Consider the following 13703-nt stretch of genomic DNA (forward strand, 5'->3'; position numbering starts at 1 on the left):
GTGAACCAGATGCTTTTGATGAATACCCATTGCCTGAATCCCCTTCCGGACTTTGAGTTCAGTGGGAAATAGTTACAGAAGAGAGTACATTACCCCTTATCCTCTACAAATGGCTGGAATATTAGGTCAATAGGAAACTCCTTGAGATAGGGGACAAAATGGCTACCTATAATGCCTATTGGAGTATAAGGGAAGGTACCTATTAAAACCAAATAGATCCAAATCTATCAACAGACAATATCATAGGGCACTCGATCTGCTTTATGCAGGACAAGAAGGTTATTGTGTGGCTTTAAGAAAAATTCTTGTTTTTATGCAAACCCCTTGAAAACTATTAAAGAAAATTGCCAACTATTAGAGCTACTAATGATAGTAAGATGACCTTTGCCTCTTCATCAAGAAGGAATGTTGCTTCTATGTCAACCAATCAGGTATAATAAAAGACAAAATCTGACAACTCCAGACAGATCTCGAAGAACATACATAAGAAACAGCTCAATGCCTCTAGCCAGTGGATTGTTAAAAGTCCGATATGGCATTGGAGTTTGCCTTTTTCTCTTTCTTTTTTTTTCTTTCCTTTTTTTTTTTTTTTTTTTTGGTTTTTCAAGAAAAGGTTTCTCTGTGTAACCCTGACTGTCCTGGAACTCACTTTGTAGACCGGGCTGGCCTTGAACTCACAGAGATCCACCTGCCTCTGCCTCTGAAGTGCTGGGACTAAAGGAGAGTACCACCACCATCTGGGTGAGAACTTTTCTTTAAAAGTTCTCCGCCTCCCAAATGCTGGGATTAAAGGTGTGTGCCACCACGCCCAGCTCTGTTCTACTTTAAGGATACATCCCACCACTTCAGTATCAGCTAGGACTGCCACTGTCATCTGTCACCTGGATCTTCTCACCAGCACTGTGCTCTCACTAAGGTTCCCAGGGCAGCCAGCTATTCTCCCCATAGCATCTGGGTCCGTTTGAGATAGAAATTAGAACATGAAACTTCCTTGATCCAAACCAGCCTATGAATCCCATTCAGTGTGCTGCAAACACCTGGCACGATCCCCAGGTGTCCTGGCTCCCAACAACTTCCCTGAGCTCATCTTCTGTTCTTCGCACCGCTCAATAAAGAGCGCCACCAACACACTGGACCCTGTTCCCTCACTTCATCCAAGCCTCTGCTCCTGCTTCAACTTATCACAGGGGCTTGCTCTTTTGAGTGGCTTTTGTTTTGTTTTTGAGACAGGGTTTTACTCTGAGATGCCAGCTGGCCTCCAACTCTGGGCAATCCTTCCTGCCTCAGCCTCTTTACGTGCTGGGATTATAGGCAGGAGCCACCATGACCAGTTAGAGGGGGATTTCCTTTTTATTTATTTTACATTTTACCTACTTACCTTGTGTGTATATATGGGCATAAGTGCCAAGGTATGTGAGTGGAGATCAGAAGACCACCTCTGGTATTTGGTTTTTTCCGTCCACCAAGTAGCTCTCATATAATAAATTCGGATCCTCAAAGTTGGTGGCAAGCACCTTTACCCATGAGGCCATTTTACTGGCCCATTAAATTTTTTTTAAACTATGTTTGATATTTTTATTTTATGTATATAGATGTGTTTCACATACATGTATGTCTGTGTACTGTATGCATATAGTGGCCATGGAGGCCAGAGAAAGGTACCGGATTCCCTGGAGCTGGAGTAACAGATGCTGTGAGCCATCATGTGAGTGCTGGGACTTGAACCCAGGTCCTCTGGATGAGCAGCTAGTGCTCTTAACCACTGAGCCATCTCTCCAGCCCCTAAAAATGTTTTTTTTTGACACATATTATATGTAATGATGGATTTCATCATGAAATGTATGTAAGTATTTTGGTCTCCCCCCACTCCTAGAAATCTTCTTCTTCCTAAGTAGTTCCTAGAGGGGGCTTTCTTTTTTCCTTTGTTTTCAAGACAGGTTTTCTCTGTGGAGCCTGTCCTGGAACTTGATTTGTAGACCAGGCTGACCTGGAACTCACAGAGATCCACCTGCCTCTGCCTCCTGAGTATTGGGATTAATGGCGTGTGCCACCGCTGCCTGGCCTAGTGGGTAGCTTTATAGTAATTTAATGGTTTATAAATATGTCTATTCTTTGCTCAGGAGAGGATATGACCTTATCCCTTGCGATTCTTTTCTGCAAATACAACTCTGAGCAAAGGTCTGGGTACAAAGCATTCAGGATCTTGTTTTCTTGGCCTATCCAGCAAGAAACATCCTGAATGTTCGGGGCATACAGCAGATTGCTTTCTTTTTTGCATTGGTGTTTTGCCTGCCTGTATGTCTGTATGAGGACACCAGATCCCCTGGAACCAGAGTTACAGACAGTTGTGAGCTGCCTTGCAGGTGCTGGGGAATGAATCTTGGTCTTTTGGAAGAGCAGCCAGTGCTCTTAACAACTGAGCTATCTCTCCAGCCATTTTTTTTTCTTTTAAAAATGTTTTTCTTTTTATTTCTTTTTTATGTGTATGAGTGTTTTGCCTTAAGTGCACTACATGTATGCAGTACCTAGGGAGGCCAGAAAAGGGCATCAGACTCCCTTGAAATTGAAGTTATAGACTGCTATGTAGGTACTGGGAATTGAACCTGGGTCCTTTGCAAGATCAGCTGGTGCTCTTAACCACTGAGCCATCTCTTCAGCCCATAGATTGCTTTTTGTTTTGTTTTGTTTTGTTTTGTTTTGTTTTGTTTTGTTTTGAGACAGGGTCTCACTATGAGGTCCCAGCTATCCTAGAACTCTCTATCTATGTCAGGCTGGCCTTGAACTCACAGAGATTGCCTGCCCTGCCTCCCAGTACTAGGATTAAGGGTGTGCACCACTATACCTAGCTCTAGATTGTTTCCTTAACAATATGGTTATTTGTCTATTGTCTGACTGTCCAACTAAAGATATATGAGCTCAGAGACTTTGCCACTTTGTATGTCCAACACATTCTAAAAGTGGTACATTGTAGTTGCTAATAAATACTTGTTGAATGCAAGAACTACCTTAACTCCATCCATCCATTCATTCTCATTAGCCACTCATTCATAAATACCAGATTGAATGCCTAAGCTTGGGAATACAGATACACCAGACATTATGTCAAACCTGTGATGGGAGGAGTCAAGGGTGACACTGCCCTTATTGTGACATCTGAGAGAGCCAAGGTCTCATTTCTTGACCAACCTAAATCCTTACTGTACACTAAACTTATCCCACTTAGAGAAGGAACTAAATGACTTCATGGAGCTGCTGTCCCCCACACAGGTAAGCACTTTGATTTTAATGGCATAGTGTTTCAAGGGACATTAACAGGTACCATGAAGATAGAAGTAAAGCAGGCAAGGGACTGATGCATGAGCAGAAGTTACTTGGGGCCAAGGAAGGCCTCTCTAGGAAGATGCTGGGACCCATTCCTGTCTCTTAGAGGGAGGAGCAGAGTAAAGGATTAAAGCTTTCATAGAAAAATATGAAATGAAGAGACCTCAGTGGGGAGTACTGCTGAAAACATGAGATCAAAGAGGACTGAGGCTGGAGCAGGTGGAGGAGGGTGAGGGGAGAAGATGAGGGCCAGTGGAAAGACTTGGATTTTGGTCTGGGCTTTCCAGCAAGTTCCAGGCTGAGACCCAGTCAATCAACAGGTGCCTGCCTCCAGCAAGGCCAAAGCTGGGTGTGGGGAACTCAGTCTCAGGGGTTCATCAGCCAAAACAGAAGCAGTGCTGACACAGAGAGTCACCAGGGAGCAGCAGCCGGGAGGCCCAGGTGAAGGTGCAAGCTAATCGTGCATTAGGTGTCCCGGGGGACCCATGAGCACCACACTTCATTGGAAAGATGATTGCTGGCTGAGGTGCCAAAGGGGAGCTGGTGCCTGTCAATGTGGCCAGTGGCATAGAAGATAGTTGTGTGTAGGCTCTATACTGTGATGAAGGGTCAGGACTGACAGGAAGGCTAGGCCGAGACCTCAAGTGTTTTAACTCATGAATACTTGCAGAGAGACCACTTGAAAGACCCCCGCCCTTAGCTTTCTCTTTTAAGTTTTCCCGCATGCAGCTGGCGAATACATCCTCTCCTGCACCCCCTGACCCTTGATACCCACAGCTGCCGGCACTTCCCCGCCGCCGCGCAAGGCCGGCCCCGGCCCCCGCCGGACCGCTCCGTCCCAAGGTCTCCGCCCCCAAGGTCAGCCACCTGGGCGCGGAGGGAGGAATCAAGTCTGTTGTACCAGACACCAGACCTTGAGAATATGCTGATCTGGAATGGCTCTGTGCCTCATTTGAACCATCAAATAGAATCCCTGCTCCTAGCTTGCGCCTTTTTCCCTATATAAGGACGCCTTTCCCTTGGGGCGGGCGCGCTTAGCCACACAGAAGCTAAGTCGCCCCAGGTACCTGCGTCTCCAATAAAGCCTCTTGTTTTTTTACATCCAGTTCGTGGCCTCGCTGGTTCCTGGGTGTGTGGGTCTCCCTCTACGAAAGTGCCTCTTCGGGGTCTTTCATTTGGGGGCTCGTCCGGGATTGAGACCCGCCCAGGGACCACCGACCCACGTCTGGGAGGTAAGTGTTGTGCGGATCCGCTGTTTTGTCTTGTCTGGTCTGAGTCTGTCTTGTGAATTGCGCTTGCGTTTGTAGTATACAGCTGTGTACATTTGTAGGCGGATCCGAGGAGGGACTGACGGGTCCGAACTCCCGACCGCGGCTCCAGGAGACGTCCTGGTAGCGTTTGAAGCCCTCTGTGTGAGAGATTTGTATTTTGAACTTGGGAAGCCCTCAATGTGAGGGATTTGTACTTTGAAAACTGCGCTGCGAAAACCTGTTCTGTGTTCTGTGTTGTTTGGCCTTTGTTTTATAATTGATGTGCATAAACGCAAATGAATTACTCTTTGTTCCTCAGCTCGAGCGTATAAACTTATCTGGCCTGATCCGGACATCTAAACGGCCTTAAAGTTATTAAGAACTGTAAAAAGGACTTTGATAAAATTTTGATGTTAACTGAGAAAAAAAAAATGTAGGAGACTTAAATAATAAAGAGGGAAAGAAAAAAAAAAAGAAAACTTGTCTAAGAATGTCTAAGAGAGTCAGAGAAATGAACTAAAAGGTTATAGAAAATTAAAGCAAGCAAGTCATAGCAGAGAAGATTGTTACAGAAAGTTATGGAGGGTCAAAGCAAGTTGTAAAAGGTCAGAGGAAAGTTGTTAAAAGTCAGAAAAAAGGTTATTATAAGTCAGAGAAAAATGTAAACTGTGCTATGGTTTCTCATGTCTAAAATTTTAACCATATTAAGCTAATTCTGTTTTATATATACTTGTTTTAAAATGTTCATATGACTTGACTGGTCGCCATTTTGCTAAAATTAAAAAAGGAATACTTAAACCGCCATCTTGACTAAAGATGACCGCATGGAAATTAGAGGTACCATCTTAGAAACAAGTTTTTCAATTGAGATTTACAATGTTAATGCTTCTATATATTACAGAAAGACCTTAAGGGAATTTAAATTTCTTTTTAAAACCAGTTTTTTTTTATGTTTGTTTTTATTAATGTTTGTACTTAAAGAGCTTCAATTTAAAATTATTTTTGAGCAAAGCCTGACAATGTAAAGTTTTTGTTTTATGAAAGATGCTGATCTATTATAAGGTATTACAGTTTATATTTTAGAAATAAATTTAGGATGTTGATAACACACACCTTTAAGCTCAGGATGTTGGTAACACACGCCTTAAGTTTAGAACATTGGTGACACATGCCTTTAATCCCACCACTCGGGAATAAGAGGCAGATAGATCTTTATGAGTTCAAGGTCTGCCAGGTCCGGCAGATCGAATTCCAGGACAGGCTCCAAAGTCACAGAAAAACCCTGCCTAAGAAAGAAGTTAAGCTACTGTTTAAGGAATATAAGGTAGCTCTATGCAGTTTTAAGTTCAGCTGTGCTGTTTCAAACATCTTACTAAGTTAAAACCAGTTACAGTCAGACTAAAAATTATTTACAGAAATAAGACCTTACCTAGCCACCTGTATACTTAATGTGTGCTTAAGGCAAGTAATTAAAACAGACAAACAGACCTCTAATGCTTCAGAGATCTTCAGAATATGGCATTTAAATTGTTATCTTTAAAGTTTATAATGTCAGACAGACTGCCAGATCCTGACAATGACCCGAAGATTACAGGCACCTCAGTTCCTGCACCTGGACCAATGAGCAGATGCTCAGATATGAAACCTGCCGCCTGCCAGAACCTGGCCGAGACTGTGGACAAAGCTGCTGGACGCTGGAAAATTGATTGTACCCCTTTGCCTAGACAAAACAAGGTCAGTCTTTTCCATGTCCCTCTTCCACAGAGAGAAAATAAAACCTCTCACAGATAGGCCTGGCGAAGATTGTTGTTCTTTGAGACAGCTGCCTCCAACGGTAATGGAGAAACTTGGGTTTGGCTAACTGTATATGGACCTACTTCTAACTGGCTTCTGTCACTTTTTAGTAGATTCGGATAAAATATACCCTTCTCAGATCTCTGAAATATTACTGGTTGTCAGCTTGACAGCATCAGACAGTCAGATCCACTATAGACTAGTCAGTATGTTAGCTGATAAAATAATGACTATCTACTGTTCAGGCACAAGCTCAAGGTTTTTAAGTTTATTTTGGTTGTCATCTAAGTACAAACTTAAAGGGCTTTTCATCAGGCCAAAGGCACCTCTGTCCAATCCATACCTAGCTCTCTGGACAGAAGAAAAATGTACATGCTTATAGCCCAAATCTGTAGTTTTTGCTAGGACTCAAAGTTATAAATGTGTTCTTGCTGTTTGAACAGATATCCAGATATCTGCTTTTTCTGCACTGTGGGCTTCTATAAATAAGTTTTAACCTCTGTTCCTAGTTTAAATATGTCTTAAACAGGTTTCTGCTTCTGACAGACATCTGAGTACCAGTTGCTGACTTCAGACTGTTCTAAGTAGACTGCGAACCCTAGACTTGCTATGGATGTGAACTAGTCTGCTGATATGGACACCCCCTATCTCTGCAACAGTGTCTGCTAACCAGAAGCCCCTGATGGATTCCCCGTTGCCTAAATTCCTTTTTGCTTTTGACTAGCATTTCAACCTTCTGGGGTCCCTAACTTCGTCCCAAAGTCAGCAGGAAGCAGTTTGGAAAAGAATTTCGCCGTCCATTCTCCCTGGTTGAAATGCTAAGTCAAAGGGAACTTCCTTGCGAGGGGATGCCAGTACCTATCACTCCCTGATGGGGACTGGGCCCTCCTACTCCCCCTAGCATACCCCTAGGCCATATGGGCTCACATCTTTAAAAAAAAAAAAAAAAAAACTTATAAAGACCCAGAGGGACCATCCTACCATTCCCCATTCCTACCAGATCGGGGACACTGTCTGGGTCCGGCGTCACCAGACCTCAGCGCCTACCAGTTGTAAAACTGCCATGCAGCACAAGCTCACATTGTCTGAGGTCTCAGGAAAGGGGCTATGCATAGGCAGTACTGGTTTGACCCCCTGCGTCTCTACCACTGTTCTCAACACCACCATTGACTTTCGTATATTGACAGAACTTTGGCCCAGAGTCACGTATCACCAACCTGAATATGTTTATAGGGTACTAGAGAAGTCAACCCGACATCAGAGGGAGCCAATGTCCTTAACTGTGGCCCTATTATTCGGGGGAATAACTATGGGAGGTATAGCAGCTGGCATAGGAACTGGTACGGTTGCCTTACAGGAAACTAGTCATTTCAAACTTCTACAGCAAGCCATGCATACCGATATCCAGGCCCTAGAAGAGTCAATAAGCGCACTTGAGAAATCCTTAACATCACTCTCTGAGGTAGTCCTGCAGAACAGACGAGGGTTAGATTTATTATTTTTAATAGTTAGAGACAGCATGGCCAAGCTTAGAGAAAGACTTAACCAGAGACCTCTGAATGAAAGATTCCATTCAGTTACAAGAGAAATGGGGGAATGAAAGACCCCCGCCCTTAGCTTTCTCTTTTAAGTTTTCCCGCATGCAGCTGGCGAATACATCCTCTCCTGCACCCCCTGACCCTTGATACCCACAGCTGCCGGCACTTCCCCGCCGCCGCGCAAGGCCGGCCCCGGCCCCCGCCGGACCGCTCCGTCCCAAGGTCTCCGCCCCCAAGGTCAGCCACCTGGGCGCGGAGGGAGGAATCAAGTCTGTTGTACCAGACACCAGACCTTGAGAATATGCTGATCTGGAATGGCTCTGTGCCTCATTTGAACCATCAAATAGAATCCCTGCTCCTAGCTTGCGCCTTTTTCCCTATATAAGGACGCCTTTCCCTTGGGGCGGGCGCGCTTAGCCACACAGAAGCTAAGTCGCCCCAGGTACCTGCGTCTCCAATAAAGCCTCTTGTTTTTTTACATCCAGTTCGTGGCCTCGCTGGTTCCTGGGTGTGTGGGTCTCCCTCTACGAAAGTGCCTCTTCGGGGTCTTTCACACTGAGTCAACATTTCCTTCTTTTTTCTTCCTTCCTTCCTTCCTTCCTTCCTTCCTTCCTTCCTTTTCTTTCTTTCTTTTTTTTTTTTTTTTTGAGACATGGTTTCTCTGTGAATCCCTGGCTATCCTGGAATTAGTTCTGTAGACCAGGCTGGCCTTGAACTCACAGAGATCTGCCTAGCACTGCCTCCTGAGTGTTGGGATTAAAGGTCTGTGCCATCATTGCCCAGCTAACCTTTTTCTTAAGACTGGATTTTATGAGGCCCTGTTGGGGATACCTATAAAAAATGGGGGAATCTGAGTGTTGAGGTCCAGAGCTCTTACTCTTTAACAGAAGCCACTGCGGTTTTACCGCTGTTACATATTGAGGGCCCCATGAGGCTTGTCTATGACTGAAAGAATCAGTGGCTGTGGTGGTTTGGATAGGTATGGCCCCTAAGACTCATGTGTTTGAATGCTTGGCACATAAGAGAGTGGCGCTATTAGGAAGCGTAGCTTTGTTGGAGTGGGTGTGGCCTTGTTAGAGGAAGTGTGTCGCCATGGGGGCGGGCTTTGAGGTCTCATTTGCTCAAGCTATACCCAGTATGGTATACAGTCTCCCCTGCAGATCAAGATGTAGAATTCTCAGCTCCTTTTCCAGCACCATGTCTGCCTGTGTGCTGCCATGCTTGTCACTATGACAATAATGAACTAAACCTTTGAAACTGTAAGCCAGCCCCAATTAAATGTTTTCCTTTATAAGAGTTGCTGGGGTCATGGTGTCTTTTCATAGCAATAGAAACCCTTACTAAGATAGTGGCTAAAACAATCCCTACAGACCATTTATCACACACTTTACATATTTGTTGAGACATAATTGACACATCTGAAGCTACTATACATGCTGAGAATGGGTAGTTCAAGCCTTTAATCCCAGCACTTGAGAGGTAGAGTCAGGTAAATTGAGGCAGGATGGTCTATGTAATGAGTTCCAGGATAGGCAGAGCTACATAGTACGTTCTCAAAAACAAATTTATTACACAAGCCAGGTTTGGTGACACAGATCTCATACTTAACACATGAGAGGTTATGGCTTTTATATATAGCACTAAAGGAAGAAAAAATTGGGTCAGTGAGGTGTCTCAGCAGGTAAAGGTGCTTGCTGCTTCAAACCTAATGACCTGAGTTCAATTCTTGGAACCTATGTGGTAGAAGAGAACTGATTCATGCAAGTTGTCCTCTGACCTCCATACCCAGACCACAGCAGGACATACAGATTAAATAAAAGTATGACATACAATAAATGCAATAATAAAAAAGCCTATGGGTATGACAGATACATTTTACCCAAAGTGTACTTTCCCTAGTGTACTTGAAGTTTTAAAATCCCTTGGAACCTCAACTCACTCCTCCTTGACCCTCATGCATTGGGAAGGACCCACTATACTTGTGGAGCTCCCATGGTGGCATGTTAGGGGACTGAAGGCCCCAAACCCACCTCACTCAGACCCTTCTCTCACCTCTGCATGGCCTCAGGTTTTTGGGAACAGAATCTGGGGGACTAGGGTCCTCGAGTCTTTCCTGCACCTTCTATGCCTTTGGGGCTCTTCTAGCCTTTTGAGACGACAGCCATTGCTGCTCATAGAATGAGCATTGACTGAGACATCTTGCAGACTACAGACTCTATCTAGAGTCCCCAGGGAGAGAATCTAGGCTTAGAGCTTGAGTCTCATTCCTCCAACCCTCACTTCAAATCCAGCAGTTTCACTTCTCTGAGCCTGGGCTGATTCATGGCCAGGTAGGCCAACACCCAGCCAGCAGGAGGGCTGAATGGGAAGGCTAGTGTCTGGCGAGCTTTAGAGATGATAAGGTGTGCATGTGGGGAGTGTGTGTGTGTGTGTGTGTGTGTGTGTGTGAGAGAGAGAGAGAGAGAGAGAGAGAGAGAGAGAGAGAGAGAGAGAGAGCTGTCAAGAGGGGCCCTGAAAGCAGGCTAGTATACCTACCTTGGTATCGCCCTTGTCCAGCCTCGTGACCTTAGATGAATATCAAATGGGTTCATGGAAATGAAGGACTGAAAAGTGTCTAGCTAGGAGCAAGAGACCACCAAACCAGCCCACACTGACCCTCAGTCTCAGTTCGGGGTCCTCTCTTTAGAACATGGAACCCTCACTAGTTCTTCGTGTTACTGTTGGTGTGTCCCTGACCACCTGACAGAGACCCTAGTCTGTCCTAGGTTCCCTCCTTGGGACCTTGTCCCTGCTAGGTGACTCTCATCCCTCCCCGAATTCTGCCCTCCCTGTCATCTGCTGAACCACGTGTACAGGAGAGGGATCCGAAAAGAAAGCTGGTTGCCAGGGCAACAGAAGATAAAGCCCTTGCACTGTCTAGCTGCTGATTGGCTGAGACAGGTCCCACCTCCTGCCATCCTGAATGTGGGGGTGCAGAGGGAAGGGTCTTTGATGGCAAGGAGAGGTACCAGGGTGCCAAGCCGGCTCAGGACTCTTGCCTTTTGGCAGATTCAGGGGTCTCCATGCCATAGAAGCTCCATCTCCTGTGGGAGTATTGGCCTGTCACTCTCTGCCTCTAGCTCCCACAGCGGCCACAGATGGCAGAGTCTCTGGGGACAGCAGCTGTGACGGAGTCTACTGGCCAACAGAGCCGTTCAGGCTGAAGCAGCACGCTCTATGCAAAGACCGCAGAACAGGCATCTACGGGTATGAGGTGAGTGTGCAGGCATGCTGGGGACACTGAGTGTTGCTGGTGGCTTGGGAGATCGGGATTGGGGCTCTGTAACCTTCGCACCATCCCAGGCAGAACCTGGGCTCAAACAGACTTGGCAGTTTTCTCAGAGATTGTCTGGAAATCCCCATCCCCACCCTGCCATTGTGCACAGGGAACCCTGCAGCCAGTAGAGGGTGAGGAGTGGTCCAAGGTCATAGACATAGCCTGTGAATGCTTTCCTCTTCACTTATGTCAGTCCCCTGAGAAATCAGGAAAAGGTCTAGAAATCCTCTGTTGCTCCAGAATGCATAGATTTTTGTCTAGGGTATTGGAAAGGCAGGGGGACCCCAAGCTCTGCAAGTGAAATAGATACTGCTTTGTTGCAGACTCTCATTCTCACACTTAAGTTTTGTTCCATCCTGGAGCCCACCACAGTATCACTACCCAGCAATTCTGAACGCTTTATTTGGTTCTTCAGAAAGGACGGTGTGTAGGAGGGTGCAGCACACTGTCCCTACCTCTGCTGCTCTAGTCCTGACTCAAGATAGTGACTGCCCTTTAATATGTCCCTCCAGAAATAGGGCACCTTTAGTTGTTGGCTATATTTAGGGATAGCCGATGGAAAACTTGAGGAAGCAGGGATCCAGATAGACACAGGACCAGGAAGCAGCATCTCTCCCTCTTCTGAGGTTACAGCCCACCTGGGAAGAAGGGAGACAAGAAGAGCTGGAGTTTGGAGGTCAGGAAAATGGCATTCCTCTTCAACCCGCTCTGGGGTGATTCTGTCCACTCTCCTGCCCCACTCGCCACCGGAAGCCAAGGTGGCTCATTTCCTCACACTTGGGAAGTTTTTCCCTGTGGCAGAGGACTCAAGCCTCAGGTCATCACTGGGAGTGAGCTCTGCCCCTTTTCAGTTGGGTAATCCTTGGCAAAGTAGCTTGCTTGTCTAGGCTCTGTTTGTCTTTGGTTTACGGACAGTGACACCCAGCCAATATGCCCCAGTGAAGCCTGTGAAAATGCTGTCACTGGCAGGTGTGCAGAAGGGGGCCCCTGAGACCATGCTTTCCCAGACCTAAGGAAGGTGTAGGGGTAGGGTAAACAGACCTTGCATCTTTCCACCCCTGAGGAAGGCAACTGGGGATTGGACTTTTGAAGAATAATTGGAAGTTTGCCCAATAATCAAGAATACAAAGAACTAAGGAAGATAAAAGCAGACATAAAGGTGGGAACAGCCTGGAAGCAGGTGATTGGCATTCAGTTCCATGATACCACACAGTGTGGAGCATGAGGTAGAGAGGCTGGCAGAGGGCAGATGGTAGCTGCATTTGTTACTTTTCTATTGCTGTGACAAAATGCCCCAAACAAAGAACCTTGGAGAGTAAGTTGTGCTTATGGTTTCAGAGGGCTGGAGTTCATGATCATAGAACAAAGGCATGATGGCAGGAGCAGCTCAGGGCTCACATTTTTATCCACAAGTAGGAGGCAGCGAGAGAGACAGCTAACTGGGATTAGTGTGGGTTTTTAGCTTTTGTTTGTTTGTTTTTTCGAGACAGAGTTTCTCTGTGTGACAGCTCTGGCTGTCCTGGAACTAGCTCTGTAGACCAGGCTGGCCTTGAACTCATAGAGAAAACCACCTGCCTTTGCCTCCCAAATGCTGGGATTAAAGGTGTATGCCACCACAGCCCAGGTTAGTGTGGGTTTTTGAAAACTCAAAGCCCGTCCCTAATGACATACTTACTCCAACAAAGCCACACCTCCTAATCCTTCCCAAATAGTTCCACCAACTGGGAACCAATTGTTCAAACATATGAGGCTGTGGGAACCATTCTCATCCAAGGCACTACTGTGACAGAGTCTAAGGAATCTGGGTTCACATGGCTTTTGTGAAGCACTTTACATGTCCCCCCTCAATGTTCCTGCTTTCTTGTTTTGTGGTTCACTCAAAGTTACTAACACTTGTTGTGTCTGACTGGGGTATATTTAGTAGAGTGCTTGCTTGACTGCATGAAGCCCTCGGTTTGATTCCCAGTACTGCATAAATCAGACATAGATAGTGTCACACTCTTGTAATTTCACCAGAGGGCAGTGAAGACATGAGGATCAGAAGTTCATGGTTTTGCCAACTACATAGTGAATTTGAGGCCAGCCTGGACTATATGAGATCCTGTCTCAAAGTCTCAGGCTTGGCTGTCCTGAATCTTCCTCTGTAGACCAGGCTATCCTCAGACTCAGAGATCTGCCTGCCTTTGCCTCTGGACTGCTGGGATTATGGTCTTGTACCACCATGCCTGGCTAAAACCATTTCTTCACTTTTCTTTCTTTTTTTCTTTCCCTTTTTCTCTTTCTTTCTTTCTTTCTTTCTTTCTTTCTTTCTTTCTTTCTCTTTTTGAAACGGGGTTGTGAGATGGCTCAGCAGTTGGAGTCACTCCCTGCCTTGCCTGGCAACTTGAGTTTAATCTTCCTGACCTGTGTGGACAAGTCAACAACTGAGAGTTATCCTCTTACCACCACACTCATGCTATGACACTCATGCACACGCATGTGCAC

The sequence above is a fragment of the Cricetulus griseus genome, chromosome 2 (genome assembly GCF_003668045.3).
Source record: "Cricetulus griseus strain 17A/GY chromosome 2, alternate assembly CriGri-PICRH-1.0, whole genome shotgun sequence".
Taxonomy (NCBI): Eukaryota; Metazoa; Chordata; class Mammalia; order Rodentia; family Cricetidae; genus Cricetulus; species Cricetulus griseus.